At 39.7% G+C, this 22,934-nt stretch overlaps 1 long non-coding RNA gene across 2 annotated transcripts in view; it reads right to left on the bottom strand.

Annotated features, from left to right (window-relative positions):
* The window catches only part of LOC133042682 (uncharacterized), a 131,478-nt gene that overhangs the window by 29,191 nt on the left and 79,353 nt on the right, over positions 1-22,934 (bottom strand). The gene's annotated exons all lie outside the window — the stretch shown is intronic.

Genomic DNA, 22,934 nt, shown 5'->3' with positions numbered 1-22,934 from the left:
TTTTAAAATAAGAGTAAAATAAATCTCTTTCTTATAGAACTCAACTTAGAACACTTCAAATACCTCTAAATATTTGAGACAGGATGTTTTTTAGAAGAAAATATTTTTTTATCAATATTTCTACTAGTTCACTTAGAAATCCTTAAATATGAGAAGTATAAAACAGTAAAATACTTGAAGACATAATTGGATATATCTTTTTATGTGTTTATTGTATATGGCTAAAGTGCATTAAACATTCTGTACTGCAATGGAGACAACGATGTCTATGTCTATCATAAAGTCCAACCCTTACTGGACACACAGAATGTTCTGGGTTACAACGCACCTCCCCTTGGCCATGCAAAGGTAGCTGAAATCCCACTAATGCTTTAAGTTTGAATTTCAATGGAAATTAATTAAATTCACTTGAAAATCCTTGCAGCACTTAAATCTCACTTCTTTTTTTCTTTTAAATGGAGATATAGTTGATTTACAATGCCGTATTAGTTTCAGATGTATAGCAAAGTGGTTAATACACACACACACACACACACACACACGCACATGGTCTTTTTCAAAGTCTTTTCCATTATAGGTTACTACAATATATTGAATATAGTTCCCTGTGCTCTATACAGTAGGTCCTTTTTGTTTAGTTCATACATAATAGTATGTGTCTGCTAATGCTAAACGTATTGTTTATCCTACCATAAGTTTGTTTTCTGTCTCTGAGTCTGTTTCTGTTTTGTAAATAAGTTCATTTTTATCATCCTTTTAGATTCCACATATAAGTGATATACTTGTTTTTTGTCTGACTGACTTCACTTAGTTTGATCATTTCTAGATCCATCCATGTTACTGCAGAGTACATTATTTCATTCTTTTCTGTGGCTGAGTAATAGTCCATTGTATGTATGTGTGTGTGTGTGTATATGTATATCCCATGTCTTCTTTATCCTGATTAAAGTGTTGGTGGTAATGGTGTGTTATCTTCTTTTGTTATTTTTGTTTTGCTTTATGTAGAAACTGAGATCTGTGCTATGTTCTTTCCAAGGGCTGCTTCTGAAATAATCACTATTGCTCAGCCCAGTTGGATAGAACACTATTGTCTTAATGTTTAAAAAGCGATTTTACTTTTGGTTACTTATCCAAAGAATAAAAAGCACTACATACAACTATATGCTCATTGCAGCCTTACAGTAGTCAAGATATGGAAACACTCACACATATATATGTATGTATATGTGTGTGTGTGTGTGTGTGTGTGTATACACATAATGGAATACTACTCAGCCATAAAATGGTGAAATCTTGGCATTTGCAACAGTATAGATAGAACTTGAGGGTATTATGCTAAGTGAAACAAGTCAGACAGAGAAAAACAAACACTGTATAATTTTACTCCTTTGTGAAATATTAAAAAATTTAAAAATAAATGAGTAAACGAAACCAAACCAAAGCAAACACACAGATACAGAGAACAAATTAATGGTTACCACAGAAGTGGGGAGGAGAGAGGGTGAAATGGGAAAAGAAGTGCAACAGTACGGTGACAAAGAGAAATTGCACTTTAGGTGATGAGCATGTTGTAGGGTGTGCAGAAGTCAAAATATAATGTGGTACACATGAAATTTATCAGTCAATTCAGTCATTCAGTCATGTCCAACTCTTTGTGACCCTATGGACTGCTGTATGAAATTTATATAATATAATAAACCAGTGTTACACCAATTTTTTATAAAACTGCAGAATGTGGTGTCATCAAACATGCTTTCAACTAGAACATATTTTATGTATAATAACCAAATCACTCAACTTCACTTGCTTCTTGTCCCTTATTTGTCCTATGGGAAGTATGGTAGTCCATTCTCATAGATCTGTATATTCATTCATTACTTCATTCTATCAGTCAACAAACAATTCTTGAGCATCTGCAGGTTCCAGGCAGTGTTCCAGCTGCTGGGGAGCCTACAATGAATAAATCAAGTCTCTTCCTTCTGCAAATTACAGTGAAATATTTTGAGGATTAAAAAAAGAAGATTGTAGGTTAAACTCTCAATACCTGGTGCATAGTAACCCCAAAATATATTAACTATTTTCACAACTAACCCAGAGCATTTCCTTTACCATATGAGTTTAAAAGGATGATCAAAACCAATCTGTAGGCCCTGATAGTCTCTATGGAAACACAGATTATCAACTAAAGAGAAATAATGATTTGAAAGGTATATTGAAACACAGCTGTAGAGTGATTACTTTTGCTTAAAATTGCAGGAAAAGCTTGGCAGAGGAGGGGTTTTGACATTTCATATTTGATCAGAATATGAAGGAGAAGGAATTAACAACTGGCTAAGAAAAGAAATGGCGGGACCTCCTTGGTGGTTCAGTGGTTAAGACTTCACCTTCCAGTGCAGAAGGTGCAGGTTCAGTCCCTGGTCTAGGAGCTAAGATCCCACATGCCTCATGGCCAAAAAAACCAAAGCATAAAACAGAAACAATATCGCAACACATTCAATAGAGACTTTAAAATGGTCCACTTTAAAAATTCTTTAAATAAGAAAGAAAAGAAAGAGCAACTGGGATCTGGGTGGAAGGCACAGTATGAGGAAAAGTCAAGAGATGTGAAGATGTTTCATGAGAAAAGGCGCAAAATGGTATGGACAGAAGCTACAAGACAAGAGATGAAATCGGTAAGGCAAAGGATAGTCATATTGTAAACAGCCTCAAATTCATACATGCTAAGAAGTTAGAAACCATCCTAAATATAGTGTGGAAAAATAAGAAGCTTTTAAACCAGACAATGACAGGATTCAGTTCAGTTCAGTTGCTCAGTCGTGTCCGACTCTTTGTGACCCCATGAACCGCAGCAAACCAGGCCTCCCTGTCCATCAGCAACTCCCAGAGTCCACCCAAACTCATGTCCATTGAGTCGGTGATGCCATCCAACCTTCTCATCCTCTGTCATCCCCTTCTCCTCCTGCCCTCAATCTTTCCCAGCATCAGGGTCTTTTCAAGTGAGTCAGCTCTTCGCATCAGGTGGCCAAAGTATTGGAGTTTCAGCTTCAGTGCTCAGTTTTCTTCACAGTCCAACTCTCACATCCACACAAGACTACTGGAAAAACCATAACCTTGACTAGACACACCTTTGCTGACAAAGTAATGTCTCTGCTTTATAATGTGCTGTCTAGGTTGGTTATAACTTTCCTTCCAAGGAGTAAGCGTCTTTTAATTTCATGGCTGCAGTCGCCATCTGCAGTTATTTTGGAGCCCAGAAAAATAGTCAGCCACTGTTTCCACCGTTTCCCCATCTATTTCCCATGAAGTGATGGGACCAGATGCCATGATCTTAGTTTACTGAATGTTGAGCTTTAAGCCAACTTTTTCTCTCTCCTCTTTCACATTCATCAAAAGTCTCTTTAGTTCTTCACTTTCTGCCACAACGGTGGTGTCATCTGCATATCTGAAGTTATTGATATTTCTCCCAGCAATCTGGATTCCAACTTGTGCTTCTTCCAGTCCAGCATTTCTCATGTACTCTGCATATAAGTTAAATAAGCAGGGTGACAATATACAGCCTTGAGGTACTCCTTTTCCTATTTGGAACCAGTCTGTTGTTCCACGTCCAGTTCTAACTGTTGCTTCCTGACCTGCATACAGGTTTCTCAAGAGGCAGGTCAGGTGGTCTGATATTCCCATCTCTTTCAGAATTTTCCACAATTTGTTGTGATCCACACAGTCAAAGGCTTTGGTAAAGCAGAAATAGATATTTTTCTGGAGCTCTCTTGTTTTTCAATGATCCAGAGGATGTTGGTTCCTTTGCCTTTTCTAAAACCAGCTTGAATATCTGGAGATTCATGGTTCACGTATTGCTGAAGCCTGGCTTGGAGAATTTTGAGCATTACTTTATTAGCATGTGAGATGAGTGAAATTGTGTGGTAGTTTGAGCATTCTTTGGCATTGCCTTTCCTTGGGATTGGAATGAAAACTGACCTCTTCCAGTCCTGTGGCCACTGCTGAGTTTTCCAGTTTGCTGGCATATTGAGTGCAGCACTTTCACAGCATCATCTTTTAGGATTTGAAATAGCTCAATGGAATTCCATCACCTCCACTAGCTTTGTTCATAGTGATGCTTCCTAAGGCCCACTTGACTTCCCATTCCAGGATGTCTGGCTCTAGGTGAGTGATCACACCATCGTGATTATCTGAGTCGTGAAGATCTTTTTTGTATAGTTCTTCTGTGTATTCTTGCCACCTCTTCTTAATATCTTCTGCTTCTGTTAGGTCCATACCATTTCTGCCCTTTATTGAGCCCTTCTTTGCATGAAATGGTCCCTTGGTATCTCTAATTTTCTTGAAGAGATCTCTAGTCTTTCCCAATCTATTGTTTTCCTCTATTTCTTGAGTTTGATCACCAAGGAAGGCTTTCTTATCTCTCCTGGCTATTCTTTGGGACTCTGCATTCAAATGGGTATATCTTTCCTTTTTTTGTTTGCTTTTTGCATCTCTTCTTTTCTCAGCTATTTGTAAGGCCTCCTCAGACAACCATTTTGCCTTTTCGTATTTCTTTTTCTTGGGAATGGTCTTGATCCCTGTCTCCTGTACAATGTCATGAACCTCCATCCATAGTTCATCAGGCTCTCTGTCTATCAGATCTAGCCCCTTAAATCTATTTCTCACTTCCACTGTATAATCATAAGGGATTTGATTTAGTTCATGCCAGTATAGAAAAATACCCATACAGAGTGGAGTGTGAAAACATAGAGATAGAAAGATCCATTATCATCTGTGGAATAGGTAACTTAGGTGAGATACAAAGAAGTAGCACAGTGAGGTGAGAAGGTGGACAAACATATTACAAAATCACTCTAAAGGAGAACCAGGACAATTTGGTGGAAATAAGGAGGCAAGGAAGAGACTAAGGAAAGTGAATCTTTCTGAATGCCATTTTCATCATGTTTTAGTTGGTAACATTGAATATTGAAAGCATCAAGACTCAGAAAGAGTCAGAGTGAAGAAGGGAGGAAGAGAACAAAGGAGGAGAGGGAGAACATGGCACCAGGAGTTTAGAGATTAATCAGAGATTTTATATATGTGTGTGTGTGTGTGTGTGTGTGTATAATAGTTACATATATAGCAATTGTTTTATATATATGAATATAGACATATATTTGTATGTATTTATATATTGCATCTATGAAATTAAAAGATGCTTACTCCTTGGAAGGAAAGTTATGATCAACCTAGACAGCATATTAAAAAGCAGAGACATTACTTTGCCAACAAAGGGCCATCTAGTCAAGGCTATGGTGTTTCCAGTGGTCATGTATGAATGTGAGAGTTGGACTATAAAGCAAGCTGAGCGCTGAAGAATTGATGCTTTTGGACTGTGGTGTTGGAGAAGACTCTTGAGAGTCCCTTGGACTGCAAGGAGATCCAATCAGTCCATCCTAAAGGAGATTAGTCCTGGGTGTTCATTGGAAGGACTGATGCTGAAGCTGAAACTCCAATACTTTGGCCACCTGATGCGAAGAGCTGACTCATTTGAAAAGACCCTGATGCTGGGAAAGATTGAGAGCAGGAAGAGAAGGGGACGACAGAGGATGAGATGGTTGGATGGCATCACCGACTCAATGGACATGGGTTTGGGTAGACTCTGGGAGTTGCTGATGGACAGGGAGGCCTGGCATGCTGTGGTTCATGGGGTCACAAAGAGTCAGACACGACTGAGTGACTGAACTGAACTGATATGTGTGTGTGTGTGTGTGTGTGTGTGTGTGTGCTGTTACTGTTGTCCGGTTGCCGGTCATGTCTAACTCTTTGCAATTCCATGGACTGCAGCATGCCAGGCTTCCCTGTGTATATATATAACTTTGTTGCCCTTGGTAAATGGCTATTTTGCTATAGTTTTTAAAATTCAGGAACAAAATTGAAATAAATCAATCAAGCAGCATGCAGAAACAGGACACAATAAAGAAATATGGTCCAATTTCACACACAAAAACAACGATAGTACAATAGACTCTGGATGAAGAAGAGAGCATAAAGAGGGACTAGGTGAGCATAAAGGTGGAGGCCTAATAACTACACTGAGGACTTTTATAATCTAAAATGGCACCACAGACATGATTTTTTCCTAACAAATTTCAATACATTAAAAATAAAAGAATCTAAATCTAGAAATTAGAAAAGCTCAGTGAAACAGGGTGGCAAATGATCATTTTGTTTTATGAGAAATTAAGGTGCAGAGAGGCTTCACATCCAATAAAGAAATCTGACACTCAAACTCCAATCTTTTTTATAATTTGAAGGATCTTTTCACTGCATCAGTCTTTTTGTCTTTCAGATGTAAAATAAGAAACTTATTGATGTAACAAAAGAATACTGACTTATTGGATGAGGTGAAGTTGGCAAGATACTAACAGAAAGCAATTCTATTTTTTTCTTACCATTTCTTTTAATACTAGCTATTGGATAATACATAATTAACAATATGACCAGGAAAGTTCAACATTAATATTTTCAAGTTTCTGCCAATTAAAGACATCTTTATTCTCGGTTTATCTCTATCTTAGGTAAAACACTCTGCCTTATTATTTCTCTGCTACTGGCTCTATTTCCGTGCCTCTTCAGAATGTGTACTTGGGGCCTCAACAGGTTAGGGGTCAGCAAAGGTCATAACGGCTGGTTTTAAGGATTTTAATTTGGTCTTCTGGGTTTCTCTCATAAGATGTTTTTATGAATTTCTCAGAAACATCGAAGGACTTCCCAGGTGGCGCAACTGGTAAAGAACCTGCTTGCCAATGCAGGAGACCCGAGAGACGTGGGTTCAATCCCTAGGTCAGGAAGATTCCCTTGGATAGGAAATAGCACCCCATTTCAGTATTCTTGCCTGGAAAATTCCATGGACAAAGGAGCTTGGCGGGCTTCAGTATATGAGGCCACAAAGAGTCGGACACGACTGAGAAACTGAGCAGCGGCAGCAGAAGCACCGATCTTAAAGTGAATTTTTGATTGCAGTTTCATGGAGTTGGAAATGCCGCCTTCCATCTGGCTGACAGCTTGGAAAGTAAAGCTTCTATACCTGGAAATCCACCCCCACACTTATCTGAAGTGTTCCCATCATTCCAGGCAGAAAGCCCTCTGGAATGGAATCATCTCAAGATATCTTCCCCTTCCATCATTCCACCTTTGAGGTAGTTGAGACTGATCCCAAAATGGCTTCTTAGATATCAATAAACACATCAGCCCAGAAGGCAGGCACACGTCATCATGTCCCCCAGATCACACCAGGGCCTGTCAGACTCTGTGAGAGGTTCTCCTGGAATGTGGGGTACAACTTGAAGCACGTTTTTCTCAACTTCAGATGAGGTTGGGAGCTGTGGTAGGAAGTTTCTAAGAAGACCCTCATAAAGAACATGTCAGTTTTCTTTTTCCCCCACATTTCTCAGGGATCCTTCTCACATCTCAGCCACACAAATGCAAACATATTTTACATTAGAAGTTGAAAATTCTATATTAGTTTTCTGTTTTTCTGTGCAGATTGTCGAGAGCAAATGATGAACATCCCTGTTTTCTCTCTTTAGGGGCAAGGGGCATCACAGGAAAATAAAGCCATATGTGTTGTTCAGTGTCTCGAGTTTTAATCTACAACACATTAACACTTCACATACCATCTGCCACAATAGGAAAACAAAGTAAGCGCTTCATGTCTATTCAAATACATGGTGCTGAAGCCAGACATAACAAAGAGGTTCTCATCCTGCGCTTCTTCATCCAGGACTTCCTGTTGGCCCCACTCCCTCTTCCTCCTTCCCTAGCCTTTCTCTGACTTCCATTCATTCCACTTTTCCTTTTTATGACATGTTTCCTTTATTTTTTTTAACTCTCCTTCCTGAAAAATGTTTGCTGTAGAGAGTTCATAGAGCTGCGCTCACTGTAGTTTAGGCTGTTTTCCCAGTACATGGCAGGACATTTGTTTCACAGGTAGTCACATCATCTGAACTGGCTCACGGTCGAAGGAGAAACCTGCTATTACTTGAGCCATCTCAATCAGCAACGTTACACAGGAAACAATGCTATCTTCATGCACAAGCATTGTGGCAACTGTTTCCAATAAGAAAGTATAAAAGATATGAAATATTAACTTGAGAATACTGAAATTTGTGAATAAAATTACTTTTGTATGGAATATGCATCCCATGTTCATAAATACAATGTTATGCAGATTTTCAGAGAAGATAACATGTGATGTTAGTATTGCTAGTACTATCCTAAAAAGTAGTGAGGTAGATATAGAGTTATTTTTTAACTTTTAAAAAACAAAGTCTGATCCAAGCTAGCCTCCATAATTATGTCCTGAATTGGGGTTTTCTATCTCCTGCCAATAACAAGGCATGAGTCCTTATACAGTTTAGCCCCAGTAGACTTGACACAATTGAATGATCAGGCAATGTCCTTTTGCTCTCTTTGGCTTTATAACGTTGTGATCAACAATATATGCCTGGCAGACTTCCATGTCAGCCTTCCCTCCTAACACCCATTTTGTCCTCCATCCCTCTGAACACATACCAACACTTGCACATACATACAAATCTGTGTGCACAAATGTTTACTGAATAAATGAGGATGAGAGAGTTAATGAATGAAAGCAGATTAAGGATACATTGCTAAGTGGTTCTCTGATGGAGCCGAAGTACAAGAATTAGACACTTTGATTGACCATCCCAATCCACAGACTAACTTTGGTCATTTGTTAGAATGGTAGCTGCAATGATCTCTTCCATTCCCCTCTTAAAACCTATTCTTCAAGTTCTGTCTGATGATCTGGCATTCACAGATGATAATGTTCTTCTATGAATTACCTTCTTCAAACAGAAATTATCAGTGACTCTTTGCATGACCTTTTGTTCTCAATCTTTTACAGTGTAGCCATCTTCACTATCAGACAATAGAAATTGTTCTCACCCAAATCAACAAAAATCTTTAAGTTGCTACTTTCAGTCCTACATACCTTCCTCATAGTACTTGGCATTGTTCACTCTTACTGACTCTTTCTAGTAATCTATCCTGATATCTGTCTTCCACTGTCTCCATTGTCTAGTGATCATGTTACCATTCCTATTCTTTCTTTTGTTGGCTTATCCTTTGTCCATTCTCTGTGTGTTAGTCTCCCACACTAGAGAGCTCTAAAACTTGGACCAAAGATTGTACCTTGGAAATACCCTCACATTGCTTTTAGCTATAAGCAAATCTCACCTATGTCTTTGCTGTTGTTCAGTCACTCAGTCCTGTCTGACTCTTTGGGACCCCTTGGCCTGCAGCATACCACATTTCTTGTTCTTCACTATCTCTTGGAGCTTGCTCAAACTCATGTCCATTGAATCGGTGATGTCATCCAACCATCTCATCCTCCAACATCCCCTTCTTCTCTGGCCTTCAATCTTTCCCAGCATCCATCTTTTCCAATGAGTCAGTTCTTCGCATCATATGGCCAAAGTATTGGAGTTTCAGCTTCAGCTTCAGTCCTTCCAATGAATATTCAGAGTTGATTTCCTTTAGGATTGACTGGTTTGATCTCCTTGCAATCCAAAAGACTCTAAAGAGTCTTCTCCAGCACTACAATTTAAAAGCATCAATTCTTCAGCATTCAGCTTTCTTTATGGTCCAATCTCACATCCATACATGACTACTGGGAAAAGCATAGCCATATGGACTTTTATTGGTAAAGTGATGTTTCTGCTTTTTAATACTCTGTAGGGCTTCCCTGGTGGCGCAGCAGTAAAGAATCTGCCTGCAATGCAGGAGATCTGAGTTCGGTCACTGGTTTGGGAAGACCCCCTGGAAAAGAGCATGGCAACCCGCTCCAGTACTCCTGCCTAGAGAATCCCATGGACAGAGGCGCCTGGCAGGCTGTGGTCCATAGGGTCTCACAGAGCTGGACACGGCTGAAGCAACTAAGCAGCATCAGCAGCAGCGTTTTGTCACAGCTTTTCTTCCAAGGAGCAAGAGCCTTTTAATTTCATGGCTGCAACCACCATCCTCAGTGACTTTTGAGACCAAGAAAATAATTTGTCACTGTTTCGACTGTTTCCCCATCTGTTTGCCATGAAGTAACAGGACCAGATGCCGTGATCTTTGCTTTTTGAATGTTGAATTTTAAGCTAGCTTTTTCACTCTCCTCTTTCTCCTTTGTCAACAGGCTCTTTCTTTCCTCTTCACTTAGCTTTCACCTATTTTCCAGCCTGTTAAATCCAAATTCCCAGTTGTCTCCTAGAAAAAATAAACTTTGATACTGTATGGCTCAACTTAACACCTAGAACAAAATTCTTAACACCTTTCTTCATATACAGAATATACTTCATAGATCTCTATCAGAGAGAAAGCACATTTAGTGTTCTATAGCATGGACCCTACTTGGAGTTGAATATTCATTCTAGAATTCAGTTCTATGGCTTTGGACAAGTTACCTAATGTTTCTGTGCATTACCTTCTCACATGTAAAGTGGGAATAATGATAGCATCAGTATTACTAACATTGTTATAAAGATATAAAAAGGTTGTGCATGTAAAATATTTAGAAGTCTTGCTATGGAATGAATGTCTGCATCCCCTGAAAGTCATATTTTAAAATCCTCACCTCTCAACGTGAATGATATTAGGACATGGACCTTTGTGAGGTAATTAGGTCATAAGAATGGAGCTATGATGAACAAAATCAGAGTCCCTTAAAAAAACATTAGAGTTTACTTTCTCTCTCTACACTGTGTGAGGATACAGTCTTCTCTGGTGGCTCAGTGGTAAAGAAGCCTCCTGCCAATGCAAGAAACACAGGAGACACAGGTTCGAGGGTTAGAGTTAGGGTTAGATCTTCCTGGGCAGGGAAGATCCCCTGGAGAAGGAAATGGCAACCCACTCCAGTATTCCTGCCTGGGAAATCCCATGGACAGAGGAGTCTGGTGGGCTACAGTCCATGATGGTGCCAAAGGGTCAGACTCAACTTAGACACTAAACAACAACAGCAATGTGAGGATACAATGAGAAGATACCATCATCAAACCAGAAAGTGCATGCCCCCATCAGACATCAGGACCTTAATCTTGAACTTCTTGGACTCCAGAATGGTGTGAAATAAGTTTGTGGTGTTTGAGCTATCCAATCTATGTTAGAGCAGCCTGAGGATTAAGTCCAGTGGCTAGTATGAATGAGCCTTAGAGAGTCCCAGTTATTATTTAAGAATAAAGGGTGGCATTAGTAATCATTATTGCATTTACTACAGCATAATTGACTTTTTGACTTAATTGACAAGAGGATGCACTAGTCATATCAAACACCATCTTCCAACAACACAAGAGATGACTCTACACATGGACATCACCAGATGATCAATACTGAAATCAGATTGATTATATTCTTTGCACCCAAAAATGGAGAAGCTCTATAATGTCAGCATAAACAAGACCAGGAGCTGACTGGCTCAGATCATGAACTCTTTATTTTGAAGTTCAGACTTAAATTGAAGAAAGTAGGGAAAACCACTAGACCATTCAGGTATGACCTAAATCAAATTCCTTACCATTATACAGTGGAAGTGAGAAACAGATCCAAGGGATTAGATCTGACAGATAGAGTGCCTGAAGAACAATAATGGAGGTTCATGACATTGTACATGAGAGAGGGATCAAGACCATGCCCAAGAAAAAGAAATGCAAAAAGGCAAAATGGTTGTCCAAGGAGGCCTTACAAATAGCTGAGAAAAGAGAAGCAAAAGGCAAAGGAGAAAAGGAAAGATATATCCATGTGAATGCAGAGTTCCAAAGAATAGCAAGGAGCGATAAGAAAGCCTTCCTTGGTGATCAACACAAAAACAGTAGAGGAAAACAATACAATGGGAAAAACTAGAGAACTCTTCAAGAAAATTAGAGCTACCAATGGAACATTTCATGCAAAGATGAGCACAATAAAGGACAGAAATGGTAGGGACCTAACAGAAGCAGAAGATGTTAAGATGACGTGGCAAAAATACACAGACAAACTCTATAAAAAAATCTAAATGACTCAGATAACCATGGTGGTGTAATCACTCACCTAGAGTCAGATATCCTGGAATGCGAAGTCAAGTGGGTCTTAGAAAACATCACTACAAACACAGCTAGTGGAGGTGATGGAATTCCAGCGATTACAAATCCTGAAAGATGATGCTGTGAAAGTGCTGCACTCCATATGCCAGCAAATCTGGAAAATTCAGCAGTGGCCACAGGACTGGAAAAGGTCAGTTTTCATTCCAATTCCAATGCCAAAGAATGTTCAAACTATTGCACAATTGCACTCATCTCACATACTAGCAAAGTAATGCTCAAAATTCTCCAGGCCAGGATTCAACAGTACATGAACTAAGAAATTCCAGATACTCAAGGTGTATTTAGAAAAGGCAGAGGAACCTGAGATCAAATTGCCAATATCCATGTGATCATTGAAAAAGCAAGAGAATTTCAGAAAAATATCTACCTCTTCTTTATTGACTATGCTAAAGCCTTTGACTGTGTGGATCACAACAAACTGAAAATGGTTCAAGAGTTGGTAATATAAGACCTCCTTGGTGAAAAACCACTCAGTCGGGTTCGACTCTTTGCGACCCCATGGACTGGGGCCTACCAGGGTCCTCCATCCATGGAATTTTCCAGGCAAGAGTACTGGGGTGGATTGCCATTTCCTTCTCCAGGAGATCTTCCCAACCCAAGGATTGAACCCAGCTGTCCCGCATTGTAGGCTTTACCACTTTACCGTCTGAGCCACCATGGAAGTCTCCTTACCTGCCTCCAAAAAAATATGTATACAGGTCAAAAAGCAACAGAACCCAACATGGAACAATGGAATGGTAACAAATTGGGAAATGAGTATGTCAAGGCTGTATATTGTCACCCTGTTTATTTAACTTACATGCAGAAGTGCCAGGCTGGATGAAGCATGAGTTGGAATCAAGATTGCCAGGAGAAATATCAATAACCTCAGATATGCAGGTGACACCACCCTTATGGCAGAAAGCAAAGAATAACTAAAGAGCTTCTTGATGAAAGTGGAACAGGAGAGTGAAAAAGTTGGCTTAAAAAATCAACATTCAAAAACTAAGATCATGGCATCTGGTCCAATCACTTCATGGCAAAGAGAGGGGGAAACAATGGAATCAGTGACAGACTATTTTCTTGGGCTCCAAAATCACTAAGGATGGTGACTGCAGCCATGAAATTAAAAAACTCTTCCTCTTTGGAAGAAAAGTTATGACCAACCTAGACAGCATATTCAAAAGCAGAGACATTACTTTACCGACAAAGGTCCATTTAGTCAAGGCTATTGTTTTTCCAGTAGTCATATATAGATGTGAGAGTTGGACTATAAAGAAAGCTGAGTGCCGAAGAATTGATACTTTTGAACTGTGGTGTTGGAGAAGACTCTGGAGAGTCCATTTGCAGCAAGGAGATCCAACCAGTCAATCTTAAAGAAAATCAGTCCTGAATATTTATTGGAAAGACTGATGCTGAAGCTGAAGCTCCAATACTTTGGTCACCTGATACGAAGAACAGATTCATTGGAAAAGACCCTGATGCTGGGAAAGATTGAAGGGAGGAGAAGGGGATGACAGAGGGTGAGATGGTTGCATGGCATAGCCAACTCGATGGACATGAGTTTGATCAAGCTCCAGAAGTTGGTGATGGACAGGGAAGCCTGGTGTGCTGCAGTTCATGGGGTCGCAAACAGTCGGACTGGACAGAGTGAATGAACTGAATCAACTTAAATAGACTTTTAATCCTATGTCTGCCCAGCCTAACACATAGATTCTTGATGGTAGGAAGTGTTTCTCAATCATCTTGTGCCAGGTTCCTAAGTAACTCTTAGCGCATGAAAGACAATCAGTGAAAGGAGTATGTTCTCAAATTAACTTAGTGACATACCACTGTTGGGGCTCAGGGCTGGCTGCCCCCAAAATATGTCTCAATGGCATATGGATTATTTTGAATTAAAGTGTCATAAGAAACAGACAGTTAGGGGAAATTATTAAGGCAACCACACTCTGACCCAACTCTTTCCCCTTGAAAGGAGGAAATAAATCTCCCACATGAAGGTATGCTCCCTATGCCAAGGGTATGGAAAGCAATCTCATCACTACAGCCATGGAATTCAAGCCTAAGAAAGTGGTATAAACAAAATTTTTAATTCCTCCTTAGTCTGCTACCCCAAGTATAAGCCCCTTTGTTTTGTTAAATCTTCACAAATAATTGTTTCTTTGTCTAAAAATTACATATAAACAGCCTCTTTTGGTCACTGTGGGGATCCTATTTCTGTGGGACTTCAATGCATAGAAACAAAATTGTTTTTTCTCTTGTTCATCTGTCTTGTATCCCCTATCCACTCCCCATGGAGAATTCTCATCTCACATCACTGGGGCTGTTGACATAGCTCTGAAACTTAACATCCAGAACAAAATTCTTGAGAGTTTCTTTGTCAAGACCATCATACATCTCATCTCTAGATTTCTTTTCTTCAAAAGACAAAGAATTGGTCATATTACTTCTCAGGTTGAAAGCCTCTGCTGCCCACAGAAGAAAATCCAAACTCCCCAGTCTGAGGTATAAGATTTTTCAAACTCTGACCCCTCCCTGTACCATTTCCTGCCACTTCCCTAGTGATGGAACCTTGGTTGAGGCACTTGCCTTAGTGTCCCTAGGCCTCAGTTTTCATTTCTAAAAACACCAGGATGATCATATCAACACTTCTTTCTGTGCAAGGTCCAGTCAGTCAGCAACATGACTGAACAAAGTGTAGAATTTTACTAATTAAAAAAAAAAATGTGGAGTATTTTGAAAACATCTGAACATAATAAAGTCCAAGCTTAGACAAATGATAATTAAACCTATAATAGCCACATTAAACCCTTGGGTAAAATTCTCATGTTTCCATTCTTAAATGACAATTGCAGCTGGTGATATTGAAGAACTGAATGATTTCCCAATAAAAAACCTTTGAAAAATGGCAAAACTAGGATAAGTTATGCCAGGGTCTTTGTTTGTACGTGAATATGTGCATAACTCAATGTGCCTTTACAATGCCCTACTGTCCTTTACATCATCTTGTTTTTCATAATTAACACAATTAACCCCTTTCATAGAAAAAAGGGAAAATGTCTGCCCTCCTGGAGAAGAAAATTATCTGAATTGAGCCCATTGTTATTTCCATAGAAAGTAGAATTATTGCTACATTTTTTCTTAACAATTATAAACTGAGGAGACTGTTTGAGGCCTTTCATACTAATCCACCTTTCTCACTCCTTGGGAGAACCAAACTTTAGAAAGAGCACCTCCTGGATGACATTAGGTTCTCACATTTACCCCTCAGACCATCTGTGTCCTTGCTTATATATTTTGCCTTCAAGACCCTGATCTGCAAAAAGTTGCAGTTAAGCTAAATAAAAAGCCAATAAATATGCTTGTTCCTATTTTTAGACTTTTATTTCTCTAAATGAAATAAATGAGAGCAATATTAGTTACATCAATGGCACTACTAAAGCATTCATTGAGCTTCCATAATAAGAGTAACAATAACATTTTATGACTCTTTTCTCAAAGGAAATTGAAACACTTTACCAACATTATTGTCTCATTAATCTCATGTCTTTGAAAAATGGTGAAGGGGTGTGTGGATAGAAAGATACAAGTGCAGGAGTCAGAGCTGTTTTCTGTTTATGTACCTGCAAATCATTTCAGTAATGAGTAAATGAGATAATGGGCATCATGTATGTGCCTGCATGGCAACCACTCAACACATAATTCTCTCTCCCTCCTCTCTGTCTCTCCAGATCCAGTCATTTCTCCCCAGCCTTCTCTCCCCACTGCTCCAGCAACACCTTTCCTGTCCCTTCGTTCCTTTTACAGTAGTGCAATCTGAGACAAGCTTGTTGGAGGTTCTGTTTTATGCTGTGTTATTGGCCCACAGCATCCCTGGTAGTTCAGTGGTAAAGAACTAGCTTGCCAAACAGGAGACCTGGGTTTGATCCCCGAGTCGGGAAGATCCCCTGGAAAAGGAAATTGCAGCCCAACCCAGATTTCTTGCCTGGGAAATGCCGTGGGTAGAGAAGCCTGGCAGGCTACAGTCCGCGGGGTCACAAAGAGTCAGATAAGACTCAGCAACTAAACAACAGCAACAGTGGCTCTCCAGTAAAAAGCCCACCTGCCAATGCAGGACACCAGGGTTTGACCCCTGGGTCAGGAAGATCCCGTGCCGGAGGCATGGCAACCCAGTCCAGTATTCTTTCCTGGAGAATCCCGTGGATAGAGGAGCCTGGCCGGCTACAGTCCATAGGACTACACAGAGTTGGACACAATTGTGTTGAAGCACAACAATTGACCCCAAAGCATTCTAATCACCTCTGAGAGCAGTCATAAGAGCTTGTCATCATGATTCTACCGTCCTGTGTGGGCAATAGAGTTCAGTTCCTACTTTCAGTCACGTTTTCAAAGGCTAGGCTAAGTATCTTCTGTCTCAGCATCACTCTTCTTTAGATTCAGAAGAATCTTAAGTATGAAGCATCATAGTGCCTACATTTTGGGCACCTGGGTGAAACAGAAAATTTCCAACTGGAGCTAGGCCAAAAGTTAATATGGAATGACACCTATAATTCCAAGAATTTAAGTTATATTCTGCATGCAAGATTCTCTTTATGTATGTCCCTGTGTTTGTCCCAAATCCTTCACCACAGTATTGTTTAAATGTTGTGTGCTTGCCCTTGGACATTATGGGAAGGTCTGCGTGTCCTTTCTTGGATCAGGATAGTAAGCAGTAAGCAATGCAGGACTTGGGGGCAGCATGCTGGGGTGGTGGAACCAGTGTGGAAAAAACAAATAACCACAAGAACCTCTCCACCTTCCACTGGCAGGCTATTTTGGAATGAAAGTCAGATCTTTAAGATTCAACTGAGGATTTTCCCACTTCCCAACACTTTTGTGGGCTTCCTTGGTGGCTCAGATGGTAAAGAATCTGCCTGTAATGTGGGAGACCTGGATTTGATCCCTGGGTTGAGAAGATCCCCTGGAGGAGGGCATGGCAACCCACTCCAGTATTCTTGCCTGGAGAGTCCCCATGGACAGAGGGTTCTGAAGGGCTGTAGTCCATGGGGTCATTTTTAAAAATAATTTTATTTATTTGTTTATGACTGTGCTAGGTCTTTGTTGCTGCACGGGTTTTTTCTAGCTGTGGAGAATGAGGGCCACTCTCTAGTTGCCATGAGTGGGCTTCTCATTGAGGTGGCTTTTCTTGTTGCAGAACAAAGGCCCTAGGGTGCACGGACCTTAGTCGTTGTGGCCCATGGGCTGCCTAGCTGCTGCTCATGGGCCCTAGAGCGCAGGCTCAGCGGTTGTGGCACATGGCCTTATTTTTCTCTGCCGCCGGTGAGATCTTCCTGGATCAGGGATCCAACCTGCGTCTCCTGCATTGGAAAAAGGATTGCTTAGCACTGAGCCACCAGGGAAGCCCCTAGTGGAGATTTTTTTTCTCTCCATTTCCAAGCTAGCTGAAGTGGGAGTTTTGTAACTGCAAAATGTGGATTTTATCATAGAAGACAGTGTAACACATGGCATTTTTAAATATTAATACATGTAGATGGAACATCTTATTCAAGAGTTGGTCATGTAAGTATCCTCAGGTTTTGCCCAGAGCAAAAGGTGGTAAATAACAGTATGTTTATTCATATATATATATATATGTATATGTGTGCTTAGTCACTCAGTCGTGTCCAACTCTGCGACCCCGCGGACTGTAGCCCATCAGGCTCCTCTGTCCATGGGGCTTCTTCAGGCAAGAATACTGGAGTGGGTTGTCATGCCTTCCTAAAGGGGATCTTCCCAACTCAGGGATCAAACCCAGGTCTCCTCAAATTACAGGCAGATTCTTTAGCAACTGAGCCATCAGGGAAGTCCATATATATATATTTGAATTTGAGCAGGCTGAAATGCCAGGAAGAATCTAGAATTGTGGTATACTAAACTTAATGATATCTTGGGAAAAAATAAATCATGGCTTTAGGAACTGACAGCAAGTTTCTGATTCATGGTGAAATTGTGAGGTCCAGTCACTGGCTTGAGCACCATAGTCATTTTCTATAAGAAATGAGCAAAACTTCTTGATTTCTATAAGCACACACATACACAAAATAAAATTATATGAAACATAGTTCCTGAATTAGAGTGAATGGGGGTGTAATGACTAACCCTTTAGAAAAGCAGTAGGGATTTAGATGAATTTAGCAATGAGGGCTGATTTCTAAGGCAGTATTTTAAGAGGGAAATTTGTATCGCTTGGCACAAATAATTACAAGGGAAGATAATAACAATGTTGTAGTATTACAAGGTCATAGGTTTTAAAGACAGAGGAGCAAAAGAAAGGGTGGTTGCATTTTTAAAGGGTATGGCAGAGCAGAACAATGTGAAATTAGGCAAAAGAAAAGCTGGACTGCTCTCAGCAACATTTTCTCAGCTGGAAGACATATTAGTGGACAGTAGAGTCTCCCCAGGGCTGCCTGAGGTGTTTCACTGCTCATGTCATTTCACGTGGAGTGCATAAAGCTGCTATAGGAGGGGGACAAGGTGGTCTGATGGGTCTCCTGTCTCTAATTTCTACAATTTAAAGGTTCTGTGCTATTACCCAGCAAGAAGCATAGCTTTTTAGTGATTCCATTTGTAAAATGACCCTACAGGTGTTTTCTCTTAGCTTCCACCTTTGTGGAACTCTCCCCCCATCCCACACCTATGCAGTGAGATTCAAGATTATAGCATTCAGCATCACAGGCTTGAAGAGGATATGGGGAGAGGATTACACTGGAGTAGATGGTTGCTTACTTGGGAAAAAAAAAATTAAGAGGGAGGGAAACAAGAGGAGAGGTGAAAAGATCATTTTATCAGTAACTTTCTCTGCGTCTAAATGGAAATTTGATTTAAACACCACATTCCTGTAAGAAAAGCTATATTGAGTGCAAAACAAAAGGGACATTAATCTTCCTTTTGTCAAGAAAGGAAAAAACAAATAAAGGTACTAATTTAACACAGGCTTACTGAAGTTTTCAGACTGCAATTTAATTCTCCAGGAAGCCACAGGGTAGGGACAAGCTTTGAATGACACTGAATGTTTCTGACTTTTTAAAAGGCATTTAACAATAATTCTAGAATGTAATCTGTATGTGCCATTTACGTGATCTGTATCTTTTGGTCCAGAAGGACTTGGATACACAAGATGAAAAAAAAAAAAAAAAACTTCAGAAAGCAACACTTACTGGGTTTTAAGTACAAGATTTAGTTTGAATCTTTTTTGTCCCTGATTTTTATAGGAGTATAGTTGATTTACAGTGCTGTGTTAGGTTCAGGTATGTAGCAAAGTGAATCAGTTACATATATATCCACTGTTTTTTAGATTCTTTTAGGCCATTACAGAGTAGTGAATAGAGTTCCCTGTGCTATTCGGCAGGTCCTTATTAATTATCTATTTTACATATAGTAGTATGTATACAAGCCTCTTGATGAAAGTGAAAGAGGAGAGTGAAAAAGTTGGCTTAAAGCTTAACATTCAGAAAACTAAGATCATGGCATCTGGTCCCATCACCTCATGGGAAATAGATGGGGAGACTGTGGAAACAGTGTCAGACTTTATTTTTGGGGGGCTCCAAAATCACTGCGGATGGTGACTGCAGCCATGAAATTAAAAGACGCTTACTCCTTGGAAGGAAAGTGACGACCAACCTAGATAGCATATTAAAAAGCAGAGACATTACTTTGCCAACAAAGGTCTATCTGGTCAAGGCTATGGTTTTTCCAGTGGTCATGTATCGATGTGAGAGTTGGACTGTGAAGAAAGCTGAGCGCCGAAAAATTGATGCTTTTGAACTGTGGTATTGGAGAAGGCTCTTGAGAGTCCCTTGGACTGCAAGGAGATCCAACCAGTCCATCCTGAAGGAGATCAGTCCTGGGTGTTCATTGGAAGGACTGATGCTGAAGCTGAAACTCCAATACTTTGGCCACCTCATGAGAAGAGTTGACTTATTGGAAAAGACCCTGATGCTGGGAGGGATTGTGGGCAGGAGGAGAAGGGGACGACAGAGGATGAGATGGCTGGATGGCATCACCGACTCAATGGACATGAGTTTGAGTAAACTCCAGGAGTTGGTGATGGACAGGGAGGCCTGGCGTGCTGCAATCATGGAGTCTCAAAAAGTCGGACACAACTGAGCGACTGAACTGAACTGAACTATGTATACATCAATTACAACCTTATTTTCCCTTTTGTGATCAATTGTGAATGGGGCATATTGTAAATACTGTGTGTATTACGAGACTGGATGACTAGTAGCTGCAATACACTTCAGCAGGATTCAAATCTGATTTTTGGTTGACATAATAAAAGAATATTAAACTAGATTTAATGTTTTAGGCTACAGTAGGATAGCAAAGGGACTTCTTACCAATTACCTAACAAGACATACTCTACCACTGAAGGATGATGAAATAGTAAAGAAACTCTAAGTTTTTGTATAAAAAGAATAATTATTAATATTAATATTATAAAGTAGCAAATGCTTTGAAAATACAACTGACTTTCCCCTTCACAGTAGCTGAAAACTATTAATAGAACCGTAGCATTCACTTTTTGTTGCCTACAAGGTAAGCACTAATTCCCATCTTTCTTTCTTTTTTTTTTTTTTATTCCCATCTTTCTTATGGGAAGATGTTCAAATTCTTATTTCTCAAAGAAAGGTACATCATTCCCAGCTCAGGAGTAAATTCTTGAAAGGCTATATGAATTATTGATTCTTACCATTCTCTCTGCTTTTGATTGGTTTTCAGGTAGCCTCTGAACCAATGAATAGTACACAGGATATGCAATAGGTATACTTCAGAAAAGATGAGTGCTTGCTTTTAAAACATTACACTGGCAATTTTTCTAGTAAAGTTTTCCATATTTGAACACGGTGCCTCAGTGACAAGGAGGGGGACAAGAGAGGGCAAAAAAGAGACCTTAAGCCTGATGGAGCTGAAGGACAGAAAGAATCTGTATCCTTGATGAATGCTGAAGTCACCAAATTTACCAATCTTAGAACAACTACTCTGAAATTTGTGCTGCATAAATACATTAATTTTCTTATTGTCTAAAACTCTTAACAAATAAGAGAAGCAGTTGGCTCAGCGATATTATTAGTAATACACCTAACCAATCAAGAATTAACATCCAGAAAGGAAAGAAAAAGAAAGTAAGAGAGAGAAGAGCTATTATAAATTAATAATAAAACTATCAATAAGCAAATCAACACAATAAGCAATCAACAACAATTGCAACAACAATTGCAACAACATTAAGCAATAAGCATATCAACAAAGGATGTGAACAGGAAATTTACAGAAAAAGAACAATAGAATATTCATGAACATAGAAAAGTACACCAACTCAGTAGAAATTATAGAAACACAGAGTAAAACACAATGAATATAATTTCCAATTCATTAGACTGGTAAAAGGAAGAAAAAATGTCTGAAAAAATTAAAATCACATTGATGTTGGTATGGAAATTACGAACTCTCAAGGAGGCTAGTGGAAGAATAAAATGATGTAACACATACAGCAATTCAACTACGTCTATAGATGACTATATCCTTCAGTCCAGTAGGCTACCTTTTTGATACAATTCCTGGAGAAACTCTAGCACATGTTCACAGTAATACATGTACAAGAATGTCTAACAGCGTGTTTATGATAGATAAATGAAACCGCTTAAATGTCTATTATAAAGAGAATATTTTAATATTTATTCAACAGCATAGAATACCATAGTTTAAATGCATAAAATAGATACATGTATGCTGTGCTCTGATTAGCTGCTCAGTCATGTCCGACTCTTTGCCACCGCATGGACTGTAGCCCTCCAGGTACCTCTGTCCATGGGAATTCTCCAGGTAAGAATGCTGGAGTGGGTTGCCATACCCTCCTCCAGGGGATCTTCCCAACCCAAGATCAAATCCAGGTGTCCCATATTGCAAGTGTTACCAGCTGAGATACTAGGGAAACCCAGATACATGTATAGCCTGGATAAACCTTATGGAATCCAATATGGAGAGAAAATATGGAGAAAATATGGAGAGAAAATAGTGGTCATATTATCTAGTATGGTATCCATTGTATAGAATTTTAAAATGTCAAAGACGTATATAATTTGGAGTATATAATCACATACTAGTAATAAAAGCAGACACATGGAACTTTCCTGGTAGTTCAGTGATAAAGTCTCTGCTTCCCAATGCAGGAGACATGGGTTCGATTCCTGACCCGGAAGGATTCCACATGCCTCGGAGCAACTAAGCCCATGGGTCACAACTATGGAGCCTATATTCTAGAGTCCAAGAACCACAACTACTGAGGCCCACGTGCCCTAGAGCCCATGCTCTGCAAAAGAGAAGCCACTGCATTGAGAATCACATGCACCTCAACTCGAGAGTAGCCCCCACTCACTGCAACTAGAGAAAAAAAACCCCATATCAGGAAGACCTAGCACTGCCAAAAATAAATAACTAAAATTATTTTTTTTAAAATGAATATGTGTGCTAAGTCACTTCAGTTGTGTCCTTCTCTGCGACCCTTTGGACTGTAGCCCTCCAGGTGCCTCTGTCCATAAGATTCTGCAGGAAAGAATCCTGGAGCGGGTTGTCATTCCCTTCGCCAGGGGATCTTCCTGACCCAGGGATCGAACCCACGTCTCTTACATCACCTTCATCAGCAGGCAGGTTTTTTTTACCACTAGCACCACCTATGACACATGAAGATAATAAAAACTAAATTAAGAAGCAAGGTACAGAGAAGCTTCAATTTTTAAAAATATTCCACTTTTGCACTCTTTTGAAATTCAACTTTTTGAAAGTCAACATTTTAAA

This window comes from Dama dama, chromosome 21 (genome assembly GCF_033118175.1).
Source record: "Dama dama isolate Ldn47 chromosome 21, ASM3311817v1, whole genome shotgun sequence".
NCBI lineage: Eukaryota > Metazoa > Chordata > Mammalia > Artiodactyla > Cervidae > Dama > Dama dama.
This window is presented reverse-complemented; position numbering and strand designations above follow the sequence as displayed.